We start from the raw sequence: 15026 nt of genomic DNA, 5'->3' as shown, positions 1-15026 counted from the left end.
GACTAGGGGTGCAGCCCACTTTTCCTTGTTCCTCTCCCCCTCTTTCCTTCTCTCCTACTCCAACAAGGGAAGGAGGAGTCCTACTCCTGGTGGGAGTATGACTCCCCCCTTGGCGCCCCCTCCTCCTAGGCTGGCCACCTCTCCCCTTGCTCCTTTATATACAGGGGCAGGGGGGGCACCTCTAGACACACAAGTTGATCAAGTTGATCGACTCTTAGCCGTGTGCGGTGCCCCCCTCCACCATAGTCCTCGATAATATTGTAGTGGTGCTTAGGCGAAGCCCTGCGACAGTAGAACATCAAGATCGTCACCACGCCGTCGTGCTGACGGAACTCTTCCCCGACATTCTGCTGGATCGGAGTCCAGGGATCATCATCGAGCTGAACGTGTGCTAGAACTCAGAGGTGTCGTAGTTTCAGTGCTTGATCGGTCGGGCCGTGAAGACGTACGACTACATCAACCACGTTGTGCTAACACTTCCGCTTTCGGTCTACAAGGATACGTGGACAACACTCTCCCCTCTCGTTGTTATGCATCACCATGATCTTGCGTGTGCGTAGGAAAATTTTGAAATCACTACGTTTCCCAACAGTGGCATCCGAGCCTAAGTTTTATGCGTTGATGTTATATGCACGAGTAGAACACAAGTGAGTTGTGGGCAATATAAGTCATACTGCTTACCAGCATGTCATACTTTGGTTCGGCGGTATTGTTGGATGAAGCGGCCCGGACCGACATTACGCGTACGCTTACGCGAGACTGGTTCTACCGACGTGCTTTGCACACAGGTGACTGGCGGGTGTCAGTTTCTCCAACTTTAGTTGAACCAAGTGTGGCTACACCCGGTCCTTGCGAAGGTTAAAACATCACCAACTTGACAAACCATCGTTGTGGTTTTGATGCGTAGGTAAGAACGGTTCTTGTTTAAGCCCGTAGCAGCCACGTAAAACTTGCAACAACAAAGTAGAGGATATCTAACTTGTTTTTGCAGGGCATGTTGTGATGTGATATGGTCAAGACATGATGCTAAATTTTATTTTATGAGATGATCATGTTTTGTAACCGAGTTATCGGCAACTGGCAGGAGCATATGGTTGTCGCTTTATTGTATGCAATGCAATTGCGTTGTAATGCTTTACTTTATCACTAAGTGGTAGCGATAGTCGTGGAAGCATAAGATTGGCGAGACGACAATGATGCTGTAATGGTGAACAAGGTGTCGCGCCGGTGACGATGGTGATCATGACGGTGCTTTGGAGATGGAGATCACAAGCAGAAGATGATGATGGCCATATCATATCACTTATATTGATTGCATTTGATGTTTATCTTTTATGCATCTTATCTTGCTTTGATTGACGGTAGCATTATAAGATAATCTCTCACTAAATTTCAAGATAAAAGTGTTCTCCCTGAGTATGCACTGTTGCCAAAGTTCGTCGTGCCCAGACACCACGTGATGATCGGGTGTGATAAGCTCTACGTCCATCTACAACGGGTGCAAGCCAGTTTTGCACACGCAGAATACTCAGGTTAAACTTGACGAGCCTAGCATATGCAGATATGGCCTCGGAACACTGAGACCGAAAGGTCGAGCGTGAATCATATAGTAGATATGATCAACATATTGATGTTCACCATTGAAAGCTACTCCGTTTCACGTGATGATCGGTTATGGTTTAGTTGATTTGGATCACATGATCACTTAGAAGATTAGAGGGATGTCTTTCCAAGTGGGAGTTCTTAAGTAATATGATTAATTGAACTTAAATTTATCATGAACTTAGTCCTGGTAGTATTAGCATATCTATGTTGTAGATCAATAGCTCGCGTTTAGCTCCCCTGTTTTATTTTTGATATGTTCCTAGAGAAAACTAAGTTGAAAGGTGTTAGTAGCAATGACGCGGATTGGATCCATGATCTGAGGTTTATCCTCATTGCTGCCCAGAAGAATTATGTCCTTGATGCACCGCTAGGTGACAAACCTATTGCAGGAGAAGATGCAGATGTTAGGAACGTTTGGCTAGCTCAATATGATGACTACTTGATAGTTTAGTGCACCATGCTTAAACGACTTAGAATCGGGACTTCAAAGACGTTTTGAACGTCATGGACCATATGAGATGTTCCAGGAGTTGAAGTTAATATTTCAAGCAAATACCCGAGTTGAGAGACATGAAGTCTCCAACAAGTTCTATAGCTAAAATATGGAGGAGAATAACTCAAGCAGTGAGCATGTGCTCAGATTGTCTGGGTACTACAATCGCTTGAATCAAGTGGAAGTTAATCTTCCAGATAAAATAGTGATTGACAGAATTCTCTAGTCACCATCACCAAGTTAGTAGAACTTCGTGATGAACTATAGTATGCAAAGGATGACGAAAACAATTCCCAAGCTCTTCATGATGCTGAAATCGACGAAGGTAGAAATCAAGAAAATCATCAAGTGTTGATGGTTGACAAGACCACTAGTTTCAAGAAAAGAGCAAAGGGAAGAAGGGGAACTTCAAGAAGAACGGCAAGCAAGTTGCTACTCAATTAAAGAAGCCCAAGTTTGTACCTAAGCCTGAGACTAAGTACTTCTACTGCAAAGGGACTGGTCACTGCAAGCGGAACTACCCCAAGTATTTGGCGGATAAGAAGGATGGCAAACTGAACAATGCTATATTTGATAAACATGTTATTGATGTGTACTTTACTAGTGTTTATAGAAACCCCTCGGTATTTGATACTGATTCAGTTGCTAAGAGTAGTAACTCGAAATGGGAGTTGCAAAATAAACAGAGACTAGTTAAGGGTGAAGTGACGATGTGTGTTGGAAGTGGTTCCAAGATTGATATGATCATCATCGCACACTCCCTATACTTTCGGGATTAGTGTTGAACCTAAATAAATGTTATTTGGTGTTTGCGTTAAGCATAAATATGATTGGATCATGTTTATTGCAATACGGTTATTCATGTAAGTTAGAGAATAATTGTTGTTTTGTTTACATGAATAAAATCTTCTATAGTCATACACCCAATGAAAATGGTTTGTTGGATCTCGATCGTGGTAATACACATTTTCATAATATTGAAGCCAAAAGATGCAAAGTTAATAATGATAGTGCAACTTATTTGTGGCACTGCCGTTTAGGTCATATTGGTGTAAAGCGCATGAAGAAAATCCATGCTGATGGGCTTTTGGAATCACTTGATTATGAATCAGTTGATGCTTGCGAACCATGCCTCAGGGGCAAGATGACTAAGACTCCGTTCTCTGGAACAATGGAGCGAGCAACAGATTTGTTGGAAATCATACATACTGATGTATGTGGTCCGATAAATATTGAGGCTCGCGGCAAGTATCATTATTTTCTAATCTTCACAGATGATTTGAGCAGATATGAGTATATCTACTTGATGAAACACAAGTCTGAAATATTTGAAAAGTTCAAAGAATTTCAGAGTGAAGTGGAGAATCATCGTAACAAAAATAAAAATTTCTATGATATGATCGCAGAAGTAAAATATTTGAGTTATGAGTTTGGCCTTCAGTTAAAACAATGTGAAATAGTTTCACTACTCACGCCACCTGGAACACCATAGTGTAATGGTGTGTCCATACGTCGTAACCGTGCTTTATTAGATATGGTGAGATCTATGATCTCTCTTACCGATTACCACTATCATTTTGGGGTTATGCATTAAAGACAGCTACATTCACGTTAAATAGGGCACCATCTAAATCCGTTGAGACGACGCCATATGAACTGTGGTTTGGCGAGAAACCTAAGCTGTCGTTTCTTAAAGTTTGGGACTGCGATACTTATGTGAAAAAGTTCAACTTGATAAGCTCGAACCCAAATCGGAGAAGTAAATCTTCATAGGATACCCAAAAGAAAATATTGGGTACACCTTCTATCACAGATCCGAAGGCAAGATATTCATTGCTGAGAATGGATCCTTTCTAGAGAAGGAGTTTCTCTCGAAAGAAGTGAGTGGGAGGAAAGTAGAACTTGATGAGGTAATTGTACCTGCTCCCTTATTGGAAAGTAGTGCATCACAGAAATCTGTTCCTGTGACTACTACACCAATTAGTGAGGAAGCTAATGATAATGATTATGTAACTTCAGATCAAATTACTACCGAACCTCGTAGGTAAATCAGAGTGAGATCTGCACCAGAGTGGTACGGTAATCCTGTTCTGGAAGTCATGTTACTAGACCATGACGAACTTGCGAACTATGAGGAAGCGATGATGAGCCGAGATTCCGCGAAATGGTTTGAGGCCATGAAATCTGAGATGAGATCCATGTATGAGAACAAAGCATGGACTTTGATTGACTTGCCCAATGATCGGCGAGTCACTGAGATTAAATGGATCTTCAAGAGGAAAACGGACGTTGATAGTAGTGTTACTATCTACAAAGCTAGAATTGTCGCAAAAGGTTTTCGACAATTTCAAGGTGTTGACTACAATGAGAGTTTCTCACTCGTATCTATGCTTAAGTCTGTCCGAATCATGTTAGCAATTGCCGCATTTTATGAAATCTGACAAATGGATAAACAAAACTGCATTCCTTAATGGGTTTATTAAAGAAGAGTTGTATATGATGCAATCAGAAGGTTTTGTCAATCCTAAAGGTACTAACAAAATATGCAAGCTCCAGCGATCCATCTATGGACTGGTGCAAGCATCTCGGAGTTGGAATATACGCTTTGATAAGTTAATCAAAGCATGTAGTTTTATACAGACTTGCGGTGAAGCCTATATTTACAAGAAAGTGAGTGGGAGCACTACAACATTTCTGATTAGTATATGTGTATGACATATTGTTGATCGGAAATAATGTAGAATTATTCTGCAAAGCATAAAGGAGTGTTTGAAAGGAGTTTTTCAAAGAAAGACCTCGGTAAAGCTGCTTACATATTGAGCATCAAGATCTATAGGGATAGATCAAGATGCTTGATAAGTTTTCAATGAGTACATACCTTGACAAGTTTTTGAAGTAGTTTAAAATGGAACGGTCAAAGAAAGAGTTCTTGCCTGTGTTACAAGGTGTGAAATTGAGTAAGACTCAAAACCCGACCATGGCAGAAGATAGAGAGAGAATGAAAGTCATTTCCTATGCCTCAGCCATAGGTTCTATAAAGTATGTCATGCTGTGTACCAGACCTATTGTATACCCTGCTCTGAGTTTGGCAAGGGAGTACAATAGTGATCTAGGAGTAGATCACTGGACATTGGTCAAAATTATCCTTAGTGGAATAAGGATATGTTTCTCAATTATGGAGGTGACAAAAGGTTCATCGTAAAGGGTTACGACGATGCAAGTTTTGACACTAATCCAGATGACTCTATGTCTCAATCTGGATACATATTGAAAGTGGGAGCAATTAGCTAGAGTAGCTCCGTGCAGAGCATTGTTGACATAGAAAATTGCAAAATACGTATGGATCTGAATATGGCAGACCCGTTGACTAAACTTCTCTCACAAGCAAAATATGATCACACCTTAGTACTCTTTGGGTGTTAATCACATAGTGATGTGAACTAGATTATTGACTCTAGTAAACCCTTTGGGTGTTGGTCACATGTCGATGTGAACTATGGGTGTTAATCACATGGTGATGTGAACTATTGGTATTAAATCACATGGTGATGTGAACTAGATTATTGACACTAGTGCAAGTGGGAGACTGAAGGAAATATGCCCTAGAGGCAATGATAAAGTTATTATTTATTTCTTTAGATCATGATAAATGTTTATTATTCATGCTAGAATTGTATTAACCGGAAACGTAATACATGTGTGAATACATAGACAAACAGAGTGTCACTAGTATGCCTCTAATTGACTAGCTCGTTGATCAAAGATGGTTATGTTTCCTAACCATAGACATGAGTTGTCATTTGATTAACGGGATCACATCATTAGGAGAATGATGTGATTGACTTGACTCATTTCGTTAGCTTAGCACTTGATCGTTTAGTTTGTTGCTATTGCTTTCTTCATGACTTATACATGTTCCTATGACTATGAGATTATGCAACTCCCGTTTACCGGAGGAACACTTTGTGTGCTATCAAACGTCACAACGTAACTGGGTGATTATAAAGGTGCTCTACAGGTGTCTCCGAAGGTACATGTTGGGTTGGCGTATTTCGAGATTAGGATTTGTCACTCCGACTGTCGGAGAGGTATCTCTGGGCCCTCTCGGTAATGCACATCACTTAAGCCTTGCAAGCATTGCAACTAATGAGTTAGTTGCGGGATGATGTATTACGAAACGAGTAAAGAGACTTGCCGGTAACGAGATTGAACTAGGTATTGAGATACCGACGATCAAATCTCGGGCAAGTAACATACCGATGACAAAGGGAACAACGTATGTTGTTATGCGGTCTGACCGATAAAGATCTTCATAGAATATGTGGGAGCCAATATGAGCATCCAGGTTCCGCTATTGGTTATTGACCGGAGACGTGTCTCGGTCATCTCTACATTGTTCTCGAACCCGTAGGGTCCGCACACTTAAGGTTTCGATGCCAGTTATATTATGAGTTTTGATGTACCGAAGGAGTTCGGAGTCCCGGATGAGATCGGGGACATGACGAGGAGTCTCGAAATGGTCGAGACGTAAAGATCGATATATTGGACGACTATATTCGGACATCGGAAAGGTTCCGAGTGATTCGGGTATCTTTCAGAGTACCGGAGAGTTACGAGAATTCGCCGGGGAGTATATGGGTCTTATTGGGCCATACGGGAATAGGGGAGAGAGGCCAAAAGGAAGGAGGCGCGCGTCCCCCTCTGGTCCGAATTGGAAAAGGGGTGCAGCCCACTTTTCCTTATTCCTCTCCCCCTCTTTCCTTCTCTCCTACTCCAACAAGGGAAGGAGGAGTCCTACTCCCGGTGGGAGTATGACTCCCCCCTTGGCGCGCCCTCCTCCTAGGCCGGCCACCTCTCCCCTTGCTCCTTTATATACAGGGGCAGGGGGGCACCTCTAGACACACAAGTTGATCAAGTTGATCGTCTCTTAGCCGTGTGCGGTGCCCCCCTCCACCATAGTCCTCGATAATATTGTAGTGATGCTTAGGTGAAGCTCTGCGACAGTAGAAACATTAAGATCGTCACCACGCCGTCGTGCTGACGGAACTCTTCCCCGACATTATGCTGGATCGAAGTTCGGGGATCGTCATCGAGCTGAACATGTGCTAGAACTCGGAGGTGTCGTAGTTTCGGTGCTTGATCGGTCGGGCCGTGAAGACGTACGACTACATCAACCGCGTTGTGCTAACGCTTTCACTTTCGGTCTACAAGGGTACGTGGACAACACTCTCCTCTCTCGTTGCTATGCATCATCATGATCTTGCGTGTGCGTAGAAATTTTTTGAAATTACTACGTTTCCAACACGAGGGGGAGAGTAGGACAGTGGGAGGAGGTGCCGGCCGACACGGAGGAGGCGGGGCGCTTGGTGTAGCTATTGTCCTCTTTTGTTATTTTGGCGTTGGAGGCTCGCTATGTCTAAACGGACAAAATCCGTGTATGTTTGGGTCTCTGCGTTGGATTGCTCTTACAACTTACTCGTGGTAGGTAGTCCACGATGGACCGCCAAAGGCTTCTTTTCAAAGTCAGAGATCAATCAAGCGCCCCTCATTTAAAACAATTATAATGAAATAAACCATGACAATCTTGGATCTAAGGATCTCACACATAATATATGTAAGACCGAAAAATAGGGAGATGATTTCTACCGCTCTCGGGACGTTACAATTCATCAAAAAAGTTCTTCACAATTTGTTCACACGCTTTGTTGGATATATATATATATATATGCTTTGGTAAACAAATCAGATGTGTCGGACCAAATAAAAGACCATGTTACTTCCATATGCATATTGCATCATTCATATGTTGACAAACACAAAACTAATACAATTTAAGCTATGCTCTGTAGTACAAAGTAATGCAATTTGTGAAAAGTAGTGCAGTCCCAACGAACTTTTCTTATTCTAGTGCGCAAAGATGCAATGTAATAAATTCATACGCTAAAAGGAATATACCTGAACATACATCACAAGATAGATACCATGTCGTTTGCATCACCTCAACAGTATATTTTTGACGCCCACCCATGGAATAGCTCTGAGCTGCAGGTCATATCTTCGTCTTATTGTCAACCCAAATTTCTCAGACATGTCAAATGAAGTCAGACAAGCCCCTTCAGGACGCATCCAATTGAAATGATACAACATGTTTGCCAATGTGATGTGCACTGTCGATATGCCAAAGAACATCCCAGGGCACTGCCGTCGCCCAGCCCCAAAGGGAATAAATTCAAAATATGTCACATTGTAATCCATATTGTTGTTCTCAAATCTCTCGGGCTTAAACTCTTCAGGATTTTCCCAATATCTTGAATCTCTGGAAATTGCGAAGACATTAACTAATACATTGGTGCCTTTAAGCATGTCATAACCCATAATATTGCAATCATCTCTAGCCATGCGAGGGACTAGAGGAATGGGTGGATGCAACCTCAGAACCTCCTTGATGACCATCCTCATGTAGGGGAGTTTAGCAATGTCACAATTGGTAATGATAACTCGGTCTTCGCCAAGCACCTCTCGGACCTCTAGTTGTGCTTTAGTCATGGCTTCGGCATTGTTCACAAGTTCTGACATAGCCCACTCCAAAACGGTTGCGGTGGTATCCGTGCCACCAGCAAACATGTCCTGAAATGATGATTATGACATGTACAATTATAAATTATACATATTGAAGTGGAATTTAAAGCCAATAACGCCCACATATGTTATATTATCAATACTATGTTTTATATATTTGCCAAGGGCCAAGACAAGGATAACTTCCACATAACTTGTTTAAGAGCTAGGTATGTATTCTTTTCTATAATTTATGTGTCATGTTGGATCATGATTTATATTGACTTTCATGTTGTAGGGCGTGTAGTGCTTGTGCTCATTGAACCAAACATGCACACGTTACCAAAATACAGGACATTTTGCTTCATGCCTTAAAACTCCACACTGCTGGACAACCACGTCTCACACAACAATTTATCCCCCTTCATCGAGTATGTTGTCATCGTGTTTGTTTCAATGAGAAAAAATGACAATGGCATTTGGCGGGACACTTGTCAGGCATGGTGTCCTCCGTGGATGGCGTCGGCAGGGGGCGAAGGATACCCGGGTTGAGGCTGGATCTAGGGTGGAACGACATCATAGTCCAAAGAGAGCGGCGCAGTTGAAGGTGGAGGTCCGACAAGGCCTGGGTGGCAGCCAGGGTGGTACATCGAGCAATGCTACATCCACGAAATATTTTATGTACAATTACGTGATTGTGTGACTTGGCAATATTTGATTGGAATAAGGGAAAGGGTGAGGCCCACCCCCTGATGGGGAAAAGAGAATTTAGAGGAAGGTTACGTAACTGAGTTACGTAAGGTTTCGTAGGTGTATGATTTTTGATGGTACATCGGTGGCAGCAGCCTCAGCGGATACAGAGCACAAGGGGAGGGTTAGAGTGGAGGAAGGGGTGGCTCTGGGTGGGGTATTTTGGTGTGCCTGGGGTGTTAGAATCAAACATGGCGGACATCCAAACCTCCCAAACCTCTCTCGAGTTTGGCTTTAGTTTGTGGGATTTTGGACATCCATAATGGGTGTGCAAAATTTTGGTGACCACCAATGGATAACAAAAAAATATCTGAACTGTCCGGTTCAAACATTTGAGGCGAATTGATGATCCGCGTCGTAGTTGCCCTATGGAAAGACCAAAGAAAGGAATAGATGATATAACCTTATCTTTATGTATTTTTTTAAGTATATGAGAGATTGTATTATGTTTTTGTTTAGTATATAATAGACAAATAAATAGATAGATAAGAAAGAGAGTGATATGCTGGTAGAGAGATGGTCAGTAAATCGGCAATCTAGCACTTCTGTGTTTTCTTGGAGTTCCAAGAGCATATTTTCATTTCTGTTGTATTGTATTAATTGTGTTTTACGAGTAGTTAGTTATTAGTACTACTATATACTAGGGGGAAAATAGATAGATACTAATAGAAACTTCCTATAAGAAAGTAAAGTACTTACAAACATGACGGCGCCTATAATCTCTGTGGTTAGAGGGAATTCCAAAGAGTCCTCGGCCTGCAGCCTGAGCAGCACCTCCAGCAGATCCTCGTCATCGGTGCTGCAGGAGCCATCGCCGGCAGCTCGTGCGGCCTTGCGCTCGTCGAGGATGTCAGCGATGATGCTCTGCATACGGCCGTAGCTCCTCCTCATACGCCTCTCGACGCTGTTAAGCCACCGCACCAGCCGCGAAGAGGGGAAGATGTCGACGAGGCAGAAGCCGGTGACAAGCTCCATCGACTCGCCCAACTCGCGGATGTACTCGTCCCGCTGCGCGACCGTGCCGCCGAAAACCGCCCGCGAAACGACGTCGTTGCTAAGCATCGCCACCTTCTCGCTGACGTTGACCGTAGCGCCGGCGCCGGCGCCGGCCGAGGCGGAGTATCTCCATGACGCACACCTTGCGCATCTGGCGCCACGCGGCGCCGTAGGGGGCGAAGGCGATGTCCTTGCCGCCGCTGCCGAAGATGTCCTGCGTCACGGTGCGTGGCCGGTCCGCGAACGTGAGGTCGTTGGTCTTCAAGACCATAGCCGCCACCTCGGCGCTAGAGACGACCATGGTGGCGACTTCGCCTAGCCTGAGGTGCATCAGCGGGCCATGCCGGCGAGACAGCTCTGCAATGGTGCGGTGCGGGAAGGCGCCGACGACGTGGAGGAGGCTGCCGACGATGGGGAGAGTCCATGGCCCTGGAGGCAGCTTCTTATTGGGGTTGTTCCTGCGACGGGAGAGGTCGAGAAACCAAATTGCCAGGAGCGTGGATCCGGCTATGAAACACAAGCTTAACCACCCGTCCATGGCAGGCAGCTTGTTGGCTTGCAGCTTGCAGAGACGTGATATGTGCTTATATGTATGTAGTCAGTGACGGCCTCGAAGTTTGGTTGGGATACAGGCAACTTTGGAGCTAGCTCCTGCATGCATATAGTCAAGCCAAACTTGGAGTAGTAAAATATGATAGCTGTTGAGTAGAAATAAATACAGTAGGGATGGACTTTGATGGTCACCTCTGTCGTGGTCCGTGGGAATTATAAGGGAGTATAACGTGGTCATAGCCAGTACTTAGTTCAATAATCATCAATCAAGTATGTAACTAAATGCCTGCTACTACTTTGCTCTCCCAAGCTGCAGCATGAGAACGGTATGGCATAGGCATTTCATCAACCACATGCACATGTGTAAGGTGATTCCTTGGTTCAACTGTTGTCATGCATGAATGAAGTATATAAAGCAGAGAGGCCAATCACAATCAGAATAAACCTTGGAGGCCCTGTGTGGCTCGGTTAATTAAGGAGCACCCGCGGAGGCCTGAGCGTTACATCCGTCTGCGGATGAATCTTTCTCCAACTATGGAAGACACATACTCCTACATGATGGGATGGAAAGTGACCGAGGATGCGAAGAGGACTCGATCATTTGAGGAGGGTGGGGCTGGGCCTAGGAAAATATAGAGCCGGCCAGCCTGTCGCCTGCCATGCCAATTAAGCTTGGCGATTCCTTTTTCAATCTAGTTGCTCCGAGGATGGGGAGCAAATCAGTAGGGGCTAGGCGCTAGGGTTGGTAAGGATGCAATGGGTACGGTACGGTATGGGTAGGGGTAGGGGTGGTTACCACGAGCACAACAATACATACCCCTTTTCATGTATACAGGGTCTAATATGTTTTTCGAAGTAGTCTTTGACCAATGATAAAATTATTAGTATATGAGTTATATGATATAAAAGTTATATCATTAGAAACTTCTTTCACATACAAATTCAATGATATGCTTTGTGTAACATGCATGTCATATATCTCTGTGCTGACCCGTGGTCAAAGATAACCCCAAGTGAAAAGTGGGAGTACCCATATTTCTCAAGGCCACAAAATCCTACCTATACCCTGCCCATCTAGGGCAAAACCATGCACATGTTGTACTCCCTCCGTCCAGGTTTATTAGACCCCTCTTATTTTGTGCTAAACTTTGACCAACAAATTTAACTAATAAAATGTAAACTACATGTCATAAAAATTTCATCATCGGAAAGCTCTTTGAAATACAAATCCAACAGTGTACTCTTTGTAGCATATATTTTATATTTTATTAATCATATGGATGGTCAAAGTGTGGCTCAAAATAATAGAGGCCTAATAAACCCGAGCGGAGGTAGTAGGCGCCAACGAAGAGATTTCTAGGGTTGGGGAATTGGTGATGGGAAGGAGGATGGGGGCGGAGTACTGTTGGGGAACTGCGAGTGGGGGTGGAGCCTTGGAGGTGGGCTATGGTCAGGCCTTCTAGAACTTTGAAACTTATAGGGACTCGGTAGCTTAGGGTTTATGACATATATGGCCACGTATAAGATAGTCGGATAAGGTTTCATGCATATCCATGATCACAAAAATTTGGAATCTCATACATTCTTCGCTCGCTGCGAAGAATAGTTAGTATGCATTCGATATGAATCACACAGTGAGGCATTGGGGGCAACCGCATGGGCCGGCCGATTTACACACTAGTGATACGACGGGTTTCTTCAGCTTCTCTAAGTGTATTTCTTCTTATTGGTTTAGGGTGTTTTTTCCATTCTTTCGTTGCATTTTTTTCTTAATTATTTAGTTATTTAAAATTCATGAAAATCTTAAAAATTGTGAATATTTTTTATTTGTGAACTATTTTAAAATTTTATCTTAAACATCTATTTTTTTAAAGTAACATTTTTAAATTTGTAGGCATTTTAAAAATCATGAATATTTTATACTGTATGATTATTTTTCAAAATTCGTGAAGATTTATTAAACTCGTGAATATTTTTTCAAAGTCCACAAACATTTGTATACCACATGAACACTTTATCAAATATAATAAAATAATTATATACTTTTATCTAGTTTTTGACAAGATTTTCTAAATAATGTTAAAAAGGAAAAAAAATCGAGCAACCAACTTTTTCACCTTTTTTCCTTCAAAGCAAAGAACGGATGAGTAAGACCCCGTTTGGTTCATAAGTCCTAGGACTTTTTCTAGTCCCAACTAAAAAGTCTCTAGTCCCTAAAAAGTCACTCCCTGTTTGTTTTCAGAGACTAAAAAGTCCCTAGTCGCTTCCTAGAGGTTATTAAATGACCATGTTGCCCCTAGTATATAGAGAAATAACAATCAAACAACATCATGGGGTGGCGGGCCAATGAATGCATGGAGGGGCATTGTTGGAAAAGTCCCAAAAAGTCCCAAAAAAGACTCATCTTGAGAGTCTTCTTCATTTAGTCCCAAATGCCTAGTTTAGTCCCTAAAAAGTCCCTCCTGATTGGTAAAAAAGTCTCTAAAAGAGAATTTTTCTAGTCCCTACACAAAAAAGTCCCTGGAAACGAACACCCCCTAAATAGTAGCCAAGTGAACACCATCCGTAGGAAGCTAGTAGTTTTTAATTCTAAAGGATAGGAGGACCCCAAAATTGTACTAATGCTCAACCACCTAGTTAGGTAGGGTTCACGTTTTCCTAAAAAAAGGGTAGGTTCCCTCACTGTCCGTGGGCACAAAAATATATCCATGACCCACCCATGCAAACGGAATACACATGCTCATGGATAAATTGCCATCCTTAATAAGATACATCGACCGGAGACATCGCAAGGAGAATGATTTGTACAAAAATAGCAAAACCGAATTGATATATTCATACATATGCATGTTTCAAACACATAATAGAAAACCATGAGAAAAAACTTAATACAAGGCTAATTAAATGAGTCCGACGAATAATGCTCATACTATATCATATTTTTTTTGTCGGACTTGAAAGCGGGTTGAATCCGGTGCAGATATAGATTGGTATACCAGATTGTGGCGGATTTGAACGTGGTATGGTAACAGGCGAGACTCTGATCAGAAACGAGAATATAACATATGCATATATACATGCTCTCAACTAAAATCATATATAAACAATGAATGATTATTAATACCTATAAATTTAAGCACACGTAGAGCCTTAAAAGGACCAAAATAATCTAAACTAACAACTAACAATCATGTCTGATAAGAAAAACAACATTCACATACTGCTAGTTAATACTTAAAGTTTTATCAATAAATTAGATAATCATATTTAAAACATCAGATTATCGGGCTAAAATGGATTATCTTACATAGTTGTATATTACTACTCCATTGGTTTCTTCTTACTTCACATATTAGCTTTGTTGTAAGTCAAACTTCTATGAAGTCTGACCAAATTATAATATATATCAAGAAAATCAACATCTAAAATACTAAATAAAAGAATATGCAATATATATTCCATGGTGAATCTAATAATATTGATTTGCTATTCTCAATGTTGATCTTTTTACAATAAACTCGGTCAACTTCAGAAATTTTGACTTAAAACTAAACTAATATGCGAAATAAAAAGAAACATATGAAGTCGGATTCGGATTGGATTGTGGATGGATGTCATAATCTCTAACATTTTGTACTTTGGGATTCAAAAATAGTTTTGTTCATAAGTTATCCTAACCACTTTCACCATTAGCATAAGAAGCTAAGGTTTTGAGCAGAAGTTGGAGATCGCTGCCATTGCAGCCGGTTGGCAGGCTGACATGCAGACGGAGGCCCCCATTGTGAACACGCCAATGGAAGAGGCCGTCAACATGAGACCGCGCCTTTGTCCTCGTTAGCCAATGCCGGCATCACCATGGGCGAGGGTTGTGCGCACTACACCGAGATGGTGTTGGAAGAGCGGTTGTCCGTGTTCCGGCAGACGCAGGTGGACCAGGAGTACAACCTTTGCCTCCTCAACGAGTAGAGTAGCACTGCCGCCACGGCCATCGCACCAGACGTGGACGTGCCTGAGCAGGAGTCGCTTCTTGACTCCTATCGCACCGCCCCGACATCCGCTGCGACCACTGGCG

General features: G+C 42.5%; 1 pseudogene; it reads right to left on the bottom strand.

The window, feature by feature from the left end:
• Positions 1-7860: 7860 nt before the first annotated feature.
• LOC119331860 lies at positions 7861-10944 on the bottom strand (annotated as a pseudogene).
• Positions 10945-15026: the final 4082 nt, after the last annotated feature.

This window comes from Triticum dicoccoides, chromosome 7A (genome assembly GCF_002162155.2).
Source record: "Triticum dicoccoides isolate Atlit2015 ecotype Zavitan chromosome 7A, WEW_v2.0, whole genome shotgun sequence".
Taxonomy (NCBI): Eukaryota; Viridiplantae; Streptophyta; class Magnoliopsida; order Poales; family Poaceae; genus Triticum; species Triticum dicoccoides.
This window is presented reverse-complemented; position numbering and strand designations above follow the sequence as displayed.